Genomic DNA, 15,693 nt, shown 5'->3' with positions numbered 1-15,693 from the left:
GATATGGTGAGGCCAAAAAGGAACACCCACGGAGCCATAGATAGGGGAGTCCTACCGCTGTATTCTCGCTGGCGGCTGGGTTGGAGACACAGGAAGCAGGAGCCACACAATCCTCAAGTTGCGTCCGCTTCTCTGCCTGCCAACTCACGTCACTTGCTAACTGCACTCCACAGTGCTAACTGCAATCCGCGCTTGCAAGCTCAGCCACCACCTTCTTGCTAGCCCCCATTTTCTGCTAGCATAGCCACAGCAGTTATATCAGTGGCCAATGGCGAATCGGTAACAGCTGACGGTCAACTAGTCACAGCTGATTACCATCTACTACCTGAGCCAGCACCTTTCTATGTGAGGCTGAGAGCCTGGAAACTACCGTCTGGGACTCTGTCCCCACAGAAGTGTAGATATGTGTGTGATGCACAAAGGAATGGCTTGGCAGGACGGTGCCAACCCTGAGACCCATTATTGCTTGTGACAGGGGCAACACCGTCTCTTCCTGACAAATACACTGTGTTTCATATGCTATGCTTGGCACTGCGTTCCCAAGCCACTCTCCATTTTCCCTTTAACAGACCCCAGTTTTGTTTCAGGACAATGTGCCCAGTCCCTGGGCTGAACTATGTTTGGTCTAAGGCAATGATGTCAATCCTGCCCTTCTTTGCCTGTGATTGGTCTAGAGATGGCCAAGTAGCCCAATTTGAGTCATTGAAAAATAAAAGGCGGTCTACTGAGAGCCTCTGGGAAAGAGATTTCCTCTCTAGGAAGAGAGAGGCAAGTGAGGGGAAGGCCGCCCTTTCTTCTTTCCTGCTTGGGATGCTGTTGTGTACCAATAGGATATCTGGAGCTGTGGCAGCTACCTTATGACCGTAAAGGGAGTCACGGCCAATGCTCCTGGAGATCTTGAGGATGGCAGAGCCAAAAAAAAAAAGTGGACAACCTCAATGAGCCGTCCACCAACTCTGGAATGATCTAGTGCCCAGACTTCTTGGCACGTGAAATTAATAACCCTCTGTCATGTTAGCCAATGTTAATCAGATGTTCTTTATTTGCAACTGAAAACATCCTAACCTGTAACTGAGGTTATGCTGGTTCACGACAGAAAAGATAAAAATTATGTGGGTTTTTTTTTTCCTTCCTTATTTGGAGGAGAGCTCTTTTGTTGATGGCCATAAAAAGTGTTCTGGCTGTGTGATGGCTTTATTCTATTAATGAACAGGCAGGTGCTGTCTGCAAACTATTTCCTTTATATGCAAAACCAAGCACAAGTGACTGATCAGGACAAACCATTACATTACACCTGGGATTATATGAAGTGACTTTGTTCTACCACCTGGTGAATGAATAATTACTCGGTGAACTCATATTATCAGGGAAAGGCATGTACAAACAATGGCTAACCATCTGCAGAGACAGCACAAAGAAAACGACGTTCTCAGTGGTGCTCAGAGGCCAAGACGGAGCCAATCAGCACCCAGCACCAGTGTCAGGCTCCTAAAGGGACCCACCTTGCCTGCCTGCTCAGCAGTGCTCAAGGGTGGGCCAAGACCCCCACTGCTAGGTGGGCCTTTCCAGAGCCGGCTCACTGGCCTGACCTTCTCAGGGGCCTTCTTTTTAAGAGAATCTTATTTTCCTAAAAGTTCCACACCCAACCACACCTCAGGACTCACCTCTACTAATTCCATGTTGTCTGAAAACAAAATTCCCCATTACACTCTTGAATTGATGCCAACAGCCATCAACTGCCATTAATATCCTCCTAATGAACTTTTTTAACATCATGTTTTCTCTGATTACAAAAGTAATACATGCTCAATGTGTAATTTAAAAAAAATTAAAACAAAGGATTGTAACAACAAAAGAAAGTCAACTATAATCTTATCACACTGGGGTAACAACTATTAGCATTTCAGTATATTACCCTCCAGGCTTTTCTCTATAGTCTAGTTCACAGTATATGTAGCACTGCATTCTGCTTATTTTACTTCACATAATATGTCATGTCTCTAAAACTTTTTCATAAACATTTTGATTGTTGTATAATCTTCTACTGTATTGCAATTCATGATTTATGGACTCAGTCCCTTGTCGTTGGATGATTAGTTGCCAAATCATTCTGCACTCTGATATTTTTTCTTGATAGAAAAGTATCCGCCAATATCTTTGTATGAACTCTGCATACAACGGGTTTAGCAGGTTCTCCATGCAGTTCACCAATAGGGAGCAGGGAATAAGGCCCAGAACAGGGAGGTCTGCTGAGGGAGGGGGGCTGGCTGTGGAGGACAGGAAGCACAAAAAGGAAGCCCAGGGGTGGGGAGAGAGGACGCAAAACTGAGGAGCAGATGCTGAGCAGGCAGCTGGGGAGGAGGTAAAGGAGAGGGCCGTTCAAAGTTCCAGTGAACAATCCACTGCGGAGGGCCTTATCTGTGTGCCACAGGGGCTGAGAGGGACCACCTGTTTCATGGCTCTGTTCTAGAAAGGGAAGCAAGCTCTGGAGACAACACCTGAGCAGGGTGAAGTGACTGCAGAACAATTAAAGGCTAAGTGACTCCAGTTCTCTACCTTGGCTTCACAGTGGAACCACGGGGACAATGAAAAAGACTCATGCCTGGATCCCACCCTGGGGGATTGGCTCAATTCATCTGGGGTGCAGCTTGGGCATGGGGAGGTTTTCAATCTCCCCAGGTGATAGGAGCATGCAGCCAAGTAGAGAAGCACTGCTCTAGGAGGGACGGGGGCTGAGAAGGAGGGATAAGTAAAGACTTGACCAAGCAGGGAATAGGAGAGAGCACTGGGCCAGGGGCCACCAGGTGCGTGATGGGGAGTTCTAGGGCCCCAGCCTGCCTGGTGAGCTATCAGGAGTAAGGCTTATGAGCAGGGGGTCCTCCACAGCTGGGCTGAGCAGTGCTAACCTGGTGTGGGGGGCAACAGACGTGCCAGAGCAGTTGATCAAAGTGGCAACTGAAAGCTTGGGTGATTGGTGACAGGTCACAAACATTGCAGCTGGAGAAGGAGGCCTGCGAGGTGACTCGGAACACAGAGTGGCATGAGAGAGGGTTGTGAGGAGCAAGGGGAGCAGGTGGCACAGCCTCAGGCCCCCTTGAAATGGACTCGGTACATCCACTGGGGTGCAGGGACAGACAAGTTCACACCCAGGACATGTCTGTCGGACTCTAGGGAGGACTCCATCTTGCTCCCCACTCACTCTCCTGGGCCCACTGAGAGAATGAAGTCGCCCTGGGAGTTGAGGGTTTGACAACGTGTGAGACGGCAGTCTGTAATAAATCACACTTCCCAAACAATCCAGAGGTGAGTGTCTGTCTCCTGCACCTAGACTGTGAGCCCCAGGAGGGCAGGAACACAACTTTGAGCTCCCAATGTCTAGCACATTCCTGGAGGGAAATGTGCTTAATATTTTGTAAATGAAGGAACAAGCGAATAACTGAACAAGCCACCGAATGAACGAATTATCTCAAGAATAATCTCTGCTTCCAGGAGTACAGTTTGCAGAGGTGGCCACTGGCAGGACATGAGGCAGCAGCATTCTGTGCCACGGCTGCAGAGAAAGCTTGGCTGGCCCATTTCGTTTTACTGGCTGAGGTCTGCACTAAAAAGACCCGCACATGCTGAAGCCTGGCCACACTTAGCCAGCGTTTCCACAACAGATGGCCAAAAAGACTGCCTCATCTGTCTGTCACTCAAGAGGGCCAGAGTCCTGCAGGGGGAGCGGCTCTTAACTTCTTCATGCATAGTCAACTACATTTAACTTTCTTGTTTGTGCTTATCGAAGCACTTTTTTGGAAACAACAACAAAACCAAACTGCCAGAAAGAAAAAGACACACCAAGTATGAGGTCACTTTCTGAAAAAGGAACCTCAGTCCCTGAGCTGCAACACACTTCTGCTTTCTGTCAGTGAAGGGGGAAACTCTTCAGTACTACAACCTAACTTTTCGGTGGCCCAGAGCACGCTTTCATGACTGTGGCCATGGTAGCTGAGATTAAGGCAGAATTTCCATGACTAATCCATTGTGGTGCGAAAAAAATGTTCCAATTTTCATGGTGGTTTTGAAATGAATCAGGCTGAAACTTGATAGGAGCTTTTTCAGCCTGGCTGGGGAGTTTTCCTCTTACTAAAAAATAGTTTTAATGCCCATAAGCTAATGCAAAGCTATTGAACAGGCAAATGGTGGGTAGTTTTTAAAAGTTAGTTTCATAAGGATGAGAGGCTCTTGGCTTTTGTGGTACTTGGAAGACAAGCCCTCTGCAGACATCCAGGGATAATTCACGTTGGACACAGAGTCAGCTTGGAAAGGCCTCTGACTCTTCATGCCATGTGAAATTGCCCATTTTCCATGAATTTCAGTTACACCCTATTTAGTTCAATTAGAAAATATGGGCTCATTTTCCACAGATGGCACGGATGGTACCAGTGACCACAGGTGACCTAAAGCTCCTCCACTGAAAACACAGAGTAGAAACAGTCAAAAGTCTGAGACAAGCCAGCTGTCACCAAAGGAACTAGTTGTGAGCTCTTACATGGCTGTTTATTCATTGTACTTGCTGCTCTGGACTCGAGAAAGACCCCTGGAATGGAAGTTCCCTTCCGCTGAAGCCTGGCAACGTCACTATCCCCTAGTATCTCTGGAAGCTGCCCCTTCTCCTCCACGCCCTTGTCAAGGATTTTTAAAGCTTCGGAACTTCTTGCCTGGAGCTGCCATAACAGATTTCTCACTCCAAGCCCTGTACCACACCACAGGCTGCCACCAGTGAGAGATGTTAAAGTGTAGATCTGAGTTTGTCCCTTTGCTGCTTTACGTTCTTCCTAAGTTCCCACGAAGTCGCAGTCCTTACCAGGGCCAAGGCCCTCGCTGCGTGGCAGGTACCCACCTCTCCCTATGTCCCTCTGGCGACATCCTCCCCTCCCGCTCCTCTCTTCCTCTGGGGCCATCAAGGCTTGGCTAGGGCAACTGGGATCTCTTCCAAGAAGCCAGACTGTACCCTAAAGGCTGGCTTGAGTGCTCCCCTAGTCCCCCATCACTCCAACCTCAGCATTTAGCACCCTGCACAGACATTCCTTGTTGATTTATTGTCTCCCCCACGAGCCAGGGAAGAAGCTGGAGCTGTTACCCTGACCCGCGCCTAACATTATTCCTGGCTTGAAGTGCGCATTCAATACATTATTGAATAAATTAGCAAATAACTTTTCTGGGCTTCAGTTTTCCCACCAGAAGGGAAAAAAAAAACAGAGAATGATCTGAGCCATCAGCTTCGGAGGGTTATTGTTTTGTGAATGAGAGATTATGTGAAAACTCTTTCAAATCACACAGGTAGAATTTTGTTTTCATATACCATTGATGAAGTTGTGGGATTTGAGAACAGAGATCGAAGAGTAAAGCTAAATTTCAATTTTAAAAACCTTTTTATTTTAAGATTGAAGATGAGAAAACCCTAAACCTGCAGGGTCGCAGGTACTTCCTCTGCAAGGCGGTCTGGACAGGACGAAATCTCACCTCATACATAAATCATGTGACTAGTGTGGAAAATCTGTGTAGATTACAAAGATGGGTCCGTTATTACGGGTCAAATGAACACCTGTGTTAGCTGAGTCACCAACCGAAAAATTCTCATTTGAGCAATGATCAGCTTCTGAAGGAAAATAAGGCCTCCAAAACGTGTGAGGCTATAGCAGATTAGCTGTTGTGTTTTCATTTATAATCCAGGTGTGACGTTTGCAAGACACAAGCTGCTGAGAGTAAAGAGGTTTGAGTTACTGTTCAGCCACCCTATTACTGCATGTTTCACACAGGGGCGCTCATGTAACCTTCCCCAAAACCCAGTCCCTGTAGGCACTGCTCTATTCTATAAAGGGAGAGAGGGAGTCAGAAGTTAGACAACTTGCTCAAGGTCACAACCAGAAAGGAACAGGGCCACATTCAGATTCATGTCCGTGGAATTCTTTCCATTACAGAGCACTAGACAGACCGCAGGCACACTTGATGTTACTTCTCATTCAAACAATGGTAAATTCTGAGATTGGTTTCAACATTAAAAACAAGAAAAGATACTAGGAAATGTAATTTTCTTTTGTGAAGAAACCACTGTATGCTTTGATAAAAAACTGCCTTTGTTCTATTTTATTGAAATGTGTTTTATAAGGACAAAAAGGGGATGGCTTCTTTAAGGACATCTCTGGCAAGAAATGGAAGGAGTTATGCAATTTAACAGAATGTCTGGTTATTCAGTACAAAGTAATGTTTACATGGAAACTTGTAGCTCAAGAATAAGAGAGGGAGATAGGAGTTGATTTATTCATTCACTTACTCAAACATTTATTAAATATCTACTGCATGCCAGTCAGTGATAGTTTTGAGAATGAAAGTATAATCACTCTAAATCAGCACTATCCATTAAAACTTGCTGTGATGACGAAAACCTGCCATATCTATACTATCCAATATGGCAGCCCCTAGTCCTATGTGGCTACTGAGTGCTTGGAATGTGGTTAAGTGCAATTATTTAAATTCAATTGAAATAGTCACATGTGGCTAGTGGCAGCAAAGGTCTCTATCATAACACTACATCATGGTATTTCTTCTCACCCGTGCTCAGTCCATTCACTGAGCGCATATTTACTGAGCAAGCACTGTGAGCCAGTCTCTGGGCTAGGCATGCGTGGGGGATACAGGAGGAGACAAAACAGCCATGGCAAGCAATACCAATCACAAAACGTAAACGTGTACAACTTTAGACATTCTATTTCTAGAAAGTAACCCATAGAAATGGTTATGTAAGTGTAGAATGATATATTTATCAGGCCAGTGGTCTTCAGACTGGAAGAATGGGAAAGGAAAAGTACCTCCTAAAATAATTTTGAAAACCCATGTACCCCTCACACATCTTAAATTCACATCTAAAGTGTTTTGTAAGTTTTAGTCACAAAACTTTACGATATAATTTCTGCTATAATCTAAATATTGATATTTTAAAATATGACTCTTTTGCTCTCTTAAATACATTCAATATGTATTTGAATACCACAGCAACTTTAACCACCAGCATTCATTTAAAAAGATCACGAATAAGCTTTTCTTTAACAGTTGAAAAATGTACATCATTCCCTTCCCCTCCTTGAATTCATAGTTCCATCATACTTCCAATGAATTTTATTCTTATTTAGTATATTTTGTCCTTTGCCAATTATCATCTTTTTATGCTATAAAAATGCATATAAATTGAAATTTATGATTTTTTATTTCCTGAAGTCACAGGCTCTAAGTGTAAATATTATTTTTCTTCTGGATGGAATTATCATCATAATTATTATTAGTATACAAATGATCAAAACATGTATACACACATTTTGATAATTTATAAGCATAAAAAAGTAGAGTTTTATTGTTTTTTCCCCCAAAATACTTCATGCATATGTGGATGATTATTATTTAGCACCAGAATAACATGATTTGGTATCGATTCTATTCTTATTTTTCATTTTATAGATGTTAAGTGCCAAGAAACTTGGTTTGCATAAGTAGAAGTAGATGAAAATGGAAAGAATTCTTTAAACTTATTCCGAGTTATATACTAAAACTCAGACAGTGGTCTAGCATCATCAAGAACTATTTTTAATAATCTATCGGCAAACAACTCAGAGGAGACCTTCAATTTTGCTGGAACCAAAGAATTAGAAATCAACTGACTTGTGGATGGATTTTTTTTGTCCAGTCAATACAGTCACCCAATTTCTCAATTCCAACACCAGTCTTAGAGTTGCCTCTTAGTTTTCACTAGGGGTTTTCATACCTTTGGTGTGGGCAAGAGACTGGCTGTGCCATGTAAAGTGGGAGAGTGCAATTGGGGCAGGAGAGTGGGAAAGGAGAAGCACCATGATACCAGGGCTCTCAGGAGATAAATGTAAAGAATGAGCACATAAGAAGATGAGCACTATATGTAACCTGAGAAGTTTCCATGGCCCCCCAAGGTACAGGTAACCCCTTTTGTAGAGCATTGTCCTAGGTTGCTCTTTGCAGCTTTGCTCCTAGAGAACTGACTGTGGTAGAATCATACAATGGAATATTATGTAGCCTTTAAAAATATAAGGTTGATCTATATGACTTATGTGGAAAGATGTCAAACATACATTATTTAGTACAAAAAAAAATCGTGGACCAGAACCGTATGTATAACATATGTAACATAAGTAAGCACCTATTCCCTTTGTAATTGGAGGAGTGGGAGAAGCTCTTTAAAATAAAGATGTAACTGAGTAGAACATGTATGAAATGATTTCAGATGCAGCTATCAAAATCTCAGTCAGCTGATTTATGTTATGTGTTCAAGAACTTTCCTAATTTCCAATAACAGTAGTCATGGTAAGAATGTAGGTTGATGCTTGGTGCTTCTCTCTATCTGAACTTCAGCTATACCAACTACCACACAGAAAGCTCATGTTTTGTGTCAGTCACGTCACATTATTATGTCTCAATTTTACAACAACCCTGCCATATAGCAGAGGAAAGTGGAGCTCAGAGTCACTCAACCTGGAACTTGCAGAGCTAGGATTCAAATCCAAGTGCGCCTATTTAAGAACCCATGGTTTATCTAATACACCACATCCTTTTCTTGGTGACCCTCTGGGATGGATTATCTTGCCTCTAATGACATGTTTGCTCTAGGAACTCAAATTTATTTAGAATGGCAAACATCCTACCCTTTTTACATTTCTCGGTAAGAATTTGGGTGAAAAAAATCATAATAAATTTTTTAAGGTAAATAAATAATTGTTAAACTTTACAAAAAGTTATGCCATAACTACTATTCCCATAATTGTTAATTACTTAGACTTCCATAAGGCCGGGAAATCTTTTACAAGCAAAAATGTTTAGGCCAAAGAAAAACATAGATTAGACCTTAGAAAGGGCTGAATGATCAATTCTGGTTTAAAGGTACTAACAGAACTAAAGGAGTTGAGAAAATGGAGAAATGACAGAATAAAGCTATCGTGTTTCCCCAAAAATAAGACCTAGCTGGACCATCAGCTCTACTGTGTCTTTTGGAACAAAAATTAATATAAGACCCGGTCTTATTTTACTACAATGTAAGACCGGGTCTCATATAATATAATGTAACATAACATAACATAAAATATATAATACCGGGTATGATATAATATTATATAACATATAATACCGGGTCTCATATAATATAACATAATATGATATAATATAATATAATACTTGGTGTTATATTAATTTTTTGGTCCAAAAGATGCATTAGAGCTGATTGTCCATCTAGGTCTTATTTTCAGGAAAGCACGGTATTTAATTTCAAAGAGGATTCCGAGGTTACCAAAAGAGCAGTTTTCTCAATGTCCGGACAACTCAGCTGAAAGAAACAGACTCAGAGGCAAGTGTGCCAGGTTGAACAGGGCCCCCCTTGATCATTTTATCCAAGCCCCTGGTTTAAAGATTAAAAAACCAAGATCAAAAGAGGTGTGAGGTCGCGCCCCATGGTCTGCTACAGCAGGCAGTTTTCCTTTCAGAGAGCAAGCCACAGAGGGCATCCCATCTTATTCAACAGCACTCTACTTAGACAAAGGAGGAGCAGTCAGACATTGAGAAAGTTTTAATTTGCGTGTGAAACACTAACATCCTAAAGTCCAGAATTACACGAAAGTCAAAATTATGCTGAGCGCAAAACTTGAGCAGGAAATACCTCCTGTCGAAGCCCAGTGCTCTTTTTACTGTACTGGGAGGGACAGGCGCGTCTGGGACTGCTAGAAGGGCTGGCAGCCCCCATTCTCCAGCCCCAGGGGAAGGACTAGGACAGAGGTACAAAGTATTCCAAGTGCCCTTAAAAATCTGACATTCCATGAGTGATTTTAAAAAGTCGCAAGCAATTGCATCTGTGTAAAAAAATTAATCTGCTAACTGCACACTTCTGGGTGGTGAGTTTTTGCCAGAGCTTCAACACCTGCCACTCTCTGGGACCTTTCATTTGCCCCCTGACATTTCTCCTCTCCTCCCACCCTCATCTCTGCACATGTGCCAGATCTGTGGTTTTCAAACATCAACTCAAGAACTGGTAAGTGTCCATGACAAAGTTATCGCCGGTCATAAAGCACCAAGAAAAAGGTCAATGTTGTGAGTCTCCCAGGAAGCTAAACGTGTTCCATTTTTAAAGTTGGCGATTACATTCCTTGTCCCAGGTGATGGCATTTGTAAAATAAAAATCAGCAGTCCCTCACATTAAAAGCCTTTTTTTGGTTTTGTTTTGTTTTGTTTTGTTTTTTTGGTAGATGAGTCTGTGAAATTCCCAAGATTATGAAGAACCCCAGGGAGAGATGACTCAGGCCTGGGAAGATAGAGAGCGTGGGCCACGATAGGTCATGTTGAAGCTAAATAAAGAGGATTCTTTTGACTCTAAATCAGGGCTCCCTGTTCACTCACACCTTATCCTTAGCTTGTCACCACCAGATCTAATGACCTTCTAATGGGTCCCCCCAACCTCCCTCCTCAAGTGCTCAGCATTTTTCTCATTGAATGAATCAAAGGTAGCAGAAGGCTGAGAGGGCCAAGGCTTTGCGATCAAGCCTTAACAAGCGTCCATGGCTAGAGAAGGGGTTGGATAACTCAGCTCTCCTCCTTAATCAAGTCTACTTTGTCTATAATGCTTTTAGGAGGACAAAGGGGCACTTGAGCATGGTTTTCCGGCACGTTGTTATACCCGTCTGGATATTTACAAGTCAAACGGAAGCCGTAACTGGACTCTGCCTATCTGGGAGCTACAGGCAGTGGGCGGAGGGGGCACTGCTGGCCAAAAAAGTGCCATGTGTAATCTGAGAGCTGAACGTCACCTGTTCCCGTCTTGATTCCACATTCATTCCTAGCTCAGAGGCCTCAGTTGAGCACACTGTGGATGTAACAAAGGTTACTACTGTGTAAGTCTCTTTGGTGCATAGACTACTTTGAACTCACTGGGTTTCCTGTCGCATTTTTATTCTCAAAGCTATAAATGATCTCAGCATGTAGCAAAAGCAGGGACACTGAAGCCATTGGGCTGACGGAAGAATTCAAGGGCCTTGACCACAGAGAGCAGGTGACCAAAATCCCAAGGGAGGACACGTCGCCTCTGCACACAGGTAGACTTCCGGGTACACAGATGCAAATGGCTACTGGGCACTGTGACTGTCTCCAAGCCAAGAGCCAGCTGAACTGAGCTGGCTACACACCTGAATGTCCCTCCGCTCCACTTACGAGTCAGTTAGTTTTCCTCGTTGCAGGCTGATGGCTGTAGGTGGCTCAGGCAGGATGGCACTGCTCACTCTCTGTGTTTTAGAATAATTCACATCACCAAATACATCACTCCCATGAGGTTATGAAACATTTGTCACTGCCTCCTCACTTCCATTTGTTTACCCCCCACCTGTGTTTCTATAGTCTTCATGACACTCTACCTACTGGCACTTTGAATGTTCGTAGCTTTTGCACTTATTGGATGTGATGGGGTAAAAGATGTGTGTGGAACCCATCACAACTAAGTGTGAACCCAGCCACGGGACTGCCAAAGGCCAGGACTGCCCTGAAGAGGGCCGAGGAGGCAGAGGGGAGCACCTTGCTTTTGGTGTGGACCAACGTTTCTAACTGTGAAGGTCTGTCAGCGAACAGGTCACCCTTGGTTTACATCTGGGATCAGACTCTTGGAAGTACCAAGAAGGACAGGCCTTGCCACCAGCCCAGCCCAGCCCCTAGAGAACTGTGAGATGATTTTGAAACCAGTGCTGGTTGCCAGCTTGAGCTTGTTTACTCAGCATAAACCTAGGCTGTGAGCCCTACGAGTCTTAGGTGAGAGGTTGGGAACTGGGGTTGGGGGGGGCACTGCAGGGAGAGATCCAGGCGTAGAACCTCTTCTGAATTAACCACAGCTAAGGCTGAGTCTCCCGGAGTGTGGGACGAAACCAAAAATGCTCAGATGATTGACTAGGTTCAAGACCCATCAATTAGAAGTACAACCGTTTTCACTTCCTTGTTATAAAGCGTTTGGCCCTAAGCACAATCTCTTTTGCTTGTTGTCACACACTTGAGAAATGCATATTGCTTCTCAAATAGTCCTGATATAAACTTTGATCATGACTTGTGTCCCTGAATAGAAGCCAAAGTGGCATGTGTCTACACACGCACACCCCACAGCTTTATCTGCAGACTCGACCTTGCCATAACAGTGATCACATCTTCCTGCCCTATGCACAGGTAACATCAGCCCCATCCCTGATCCTGAAGGCCGTGTCTGAAGGTCACTGGTAAAGAGACACTGTCTGTAGGAGTGAGCTCTTGTGTCCTTCGCATGAAAGTTCCCATGTTAGAGCAGCTAATCCCAAGAGAGGTGAGAGACATGGCTCCTCACACACACACTCAGCCAGTAGTTCATCTGGAACACTCCAAATGTCACTCATGGCGTCCTTTAAGGCGGGCAGGTCACAGTATACATTGTCCTATTAAACCTGGGAAATCACTCAACTGACCTGAAATGCTACAAGGACCAAAGGGGAAATTTAAAATATAAAAAAGGACGGAAAAACCAACATCTCAAAGCCAGGGATCTAAGTCTACCCCCCAGAGCTGTCCGAGAACCCCAAGAAATGATATCCTATCATAAAAGGCAGAAATTTCAAACTAAGAATTCAATCACTTGTTTATAGAGATTTGGTGTCATAATAACAAAAATTTTATGTTAATAGTCACTATTAAATTGTTTCATATATCTTGAAAAGCTTTAGTATACAGAGCACACATTTACATTACATAGCATTAATTAAATTTCATGTTTGTTGTCCTTTTATTTAATACCCATTTAAAAATTGGATATTAAATCTTGAGAGAGTATCTAATCTCAAATGTAACAATCTTTTCTTGTGAAAATCAGACTCAAATTGTATCACTTTTTTCTAGGGCGGGTAACTTGCCATCAGCCAGAGGAAGACTGTTCTCAAAAGTCATGGAGACTTCCTTGGTCAATGTTTAAGTTAATTGCTTAAAATATATTTACTTTTTTGCATATAAAATCATTGGATTCCAAAAGCTCTGAAACAATTTTCAAACTACATTATATAGAGATTCTCAGAAAACGCGATGCAAACTCCAGGACCATAAGGCTATACTTAAGGGGACACTGTCCTTGGCCCAGCAGTTCCAAATTCACCATCAGATTCTTGACTGGCCAGGCTTTCTCAATCTCAGCACTATTGATATTTGAGGCTGGACTGGTCTTTGTTGTTGGGCCGTCCTGTGCATTGTGGGATGTTCAGCAGCATCCCTGGTCTCTATCCACTAGATGCCAGTTGCATCCCCACTCCCACCCCAACCCCATGTTGTGATGAGACTAAAAATGTCTCCAGACATCGCCAAATATCCCCTGGGGAGAGCGGTTGAGAAATGCAGATGTAGACCAATCTCATGCACTGAAATATTTGAGTGTATGAGTCAAGGAGACCTGGGTTCAAATTCAACTCTGCTATTCACTAGCCAGTTAACCTTGCCCAAATTACCTGGCTTTCTTTATGCCCCGCCCCTTCCCTATACAAATGAGAGTCATTACACCTCCTTTACACATTAGAAACGTACAAAAGATTCAAGACAGCTAGTTGGCACCCAGTGACTGTTAGTTAGTTCCTTCTCTCCTTCCTCTTGCTGGCTCCCACTGCTGTTATTTCACCACTCTAACCTCAGGGCGATGGTAGAGGGCGGATGTATATGCCCTTCATTGTACTGGAGGAATGGGTCTCACACTAGGACAGTACATACACAGCTACATTCCGCAGAAGCAACCACCTGCAAATTGTACCTGAAAGAGGAGTCAAGGATTATAAAGGCATGTTCTGCCCCCAAATAGTCTTAGAAAACACTCCTAAGCCTTCCAAACATTTCATGACTATTCTATCACCACAGCTGTAATCATACTAATCAATGTCCAGGCTGGCCTCAATTTAAGAAAACTTTGGAAAACAATACACTTATTTCACACCTTCAGGGAACTTATTTGTGTTACAAAATGATTCCTTTACAAGCTTGTAGAGACTTTTCTTAATATATCTACAGCATAATGCTATTTATAAAAGAATAGTTTACTAACAACTCAGAAACAACAATATAGTGTCTATTAGTCCAAATAAACACAACTATTTTATAAAGTAGGGCAAAGGGGCACTTCTAACCCCATACTTATAAATGAGTGGTGTACATACCTTTTTTGACATTGAGACCTCAAAGTGAGTGCTAAGGAAATTTCAATTCACTCTTTTTTTCATTTTTAACAGTTTTACTAAGGTGTAACTTATATACCATAAAGTTCACCTACTTGAAGAGTACAACTTAGTCATTTTTAGTAAATTTACAGAATTGTTCAACCATCACGACAGTCCAGATTTAGAACCCTTCCAGCACCCCAAATCAATGACCGTATTTTGCCGGGTATAATGCACACTTTTTTGTCCAAATTTGTGAGGGAAAAATAAGGATGTGCATTATACACGGGTAGTACTAATTCCGTATCCACATAAATGGTTTTAATTCTTTTATTTATGCTGATGAGTTAAAAGTGTAACACTAGAAATCAGTAACAATATCCATATGCAAAATAATACCCTGGAATACGATAATCGATTTTGTTGAACTTACAAGGAACTTGCAACGACAGAGTTCTTGGCCTTCTATGGTGCTTAAATATCGTACGTTTGTTGCTGGTACCTACAATTTCTTAGACCTTGTATCTCTTCCTGTGTTTCATAATTATTTGTTACATAAAATTTCTTGTTCCATAATATGTTAAAAAATAAATGCTAAAATTCCTTTATAATACAAAAACAGTACCTAAATGTAAACAAATAAAAATTTGAATTAAAAAATTAAAATGAAAGATTTTTTCCCCTGAAAGTTTGGGCCAAAAAGTAGGTGCTCATACATGGGAGTGCATTATACACAACAAAATATGGTAGCTCTTAATAGCATTCTCGGGGGTAGGGAAGTGCTTTTGCATTTCCTAGTCCAAAAGAATAGGCCTGGAGGCATCTGTGAGAGATTTAGGACAAGTTGAAGTTAGTCTCCATAGCTTCCACACCAGATCTGCGCTTCCTAAGTCCATCAACTTTAAAGCTAGTGACACTTGGCCCCCAGATTGACTAAGTGTGGGTCTGTGGGTCAGGCTGAAAAAATGGAGGGGAAATCCTCAGCTTCCTCAAGGGAAGAGGGCGTGGCGTCCACGTAAAGAGACGGAGTGGGGACAGTAGGCTGAGATTCAAATATTAGATTGGTGCAAAAGTAATTGCAGTTTAAGAGGTTAAATTGCAAAACCGCAATTACTTTTGCACCAACCTAATAGAATGGAAAAAATCAACAGTCAAAACAAAGAAGGCAAGCAACTGAAGAGGAATGAGAAGGGCTTTTTGTAAAACAATTAGTTGAAACTAGATGGCTTAGTTCCCAGGCTGCTTCCCACCTGGAAGCCTGCTGCCAGTGCTTTAGTGGGAAAGGAACTGAAAAGCTCCATAGTATTGAAGTGTAATAAATCCTGCCATGCCGTGGAAACTACAATATATGCCATAATAAAAATAAATGTTATGGCACTTGACTTCACGACCTATAATCTCTCATTCAATCGGAACAGATTCTTCCATCAGCAAGAGAAAACTGGACAATTTAATTTTC

The 15,693-nt window shown here is 42.6% G+C and overlaps 1 protein-coding gene across 14 annotated transcripts in view; it reads right to left on the bottom strand.

The window, feature by feature from the left end:
- Positions 1 to 15,693, bottom strand: part of SH3KBP1 (SH3 domain containing kinase binding protein 1) — a 324,637-nt gene that overhangs the window by 17,898 nt on the left and 291,046 nt on the right. The window lies entirely within an intron of this gene.

Source organism: Rhinolophus hipposideros, assembly GCF_964194185.1.
Source record: "Rhinolophus hipposideros genome assembly, chromosome: X".
Lineage (NCBI taxonomy): Eukaryota > Metazoa > Chordata > Mammalia > Chiroptera > Rhinolophidae > Rhinolophus > Rhinolophus hipposideros.
The sequence above is the reverse complement of the archived record's forward strand: the minus strand, read 5'-3'. Positions and strand labels throughout refer to the sequence as shown.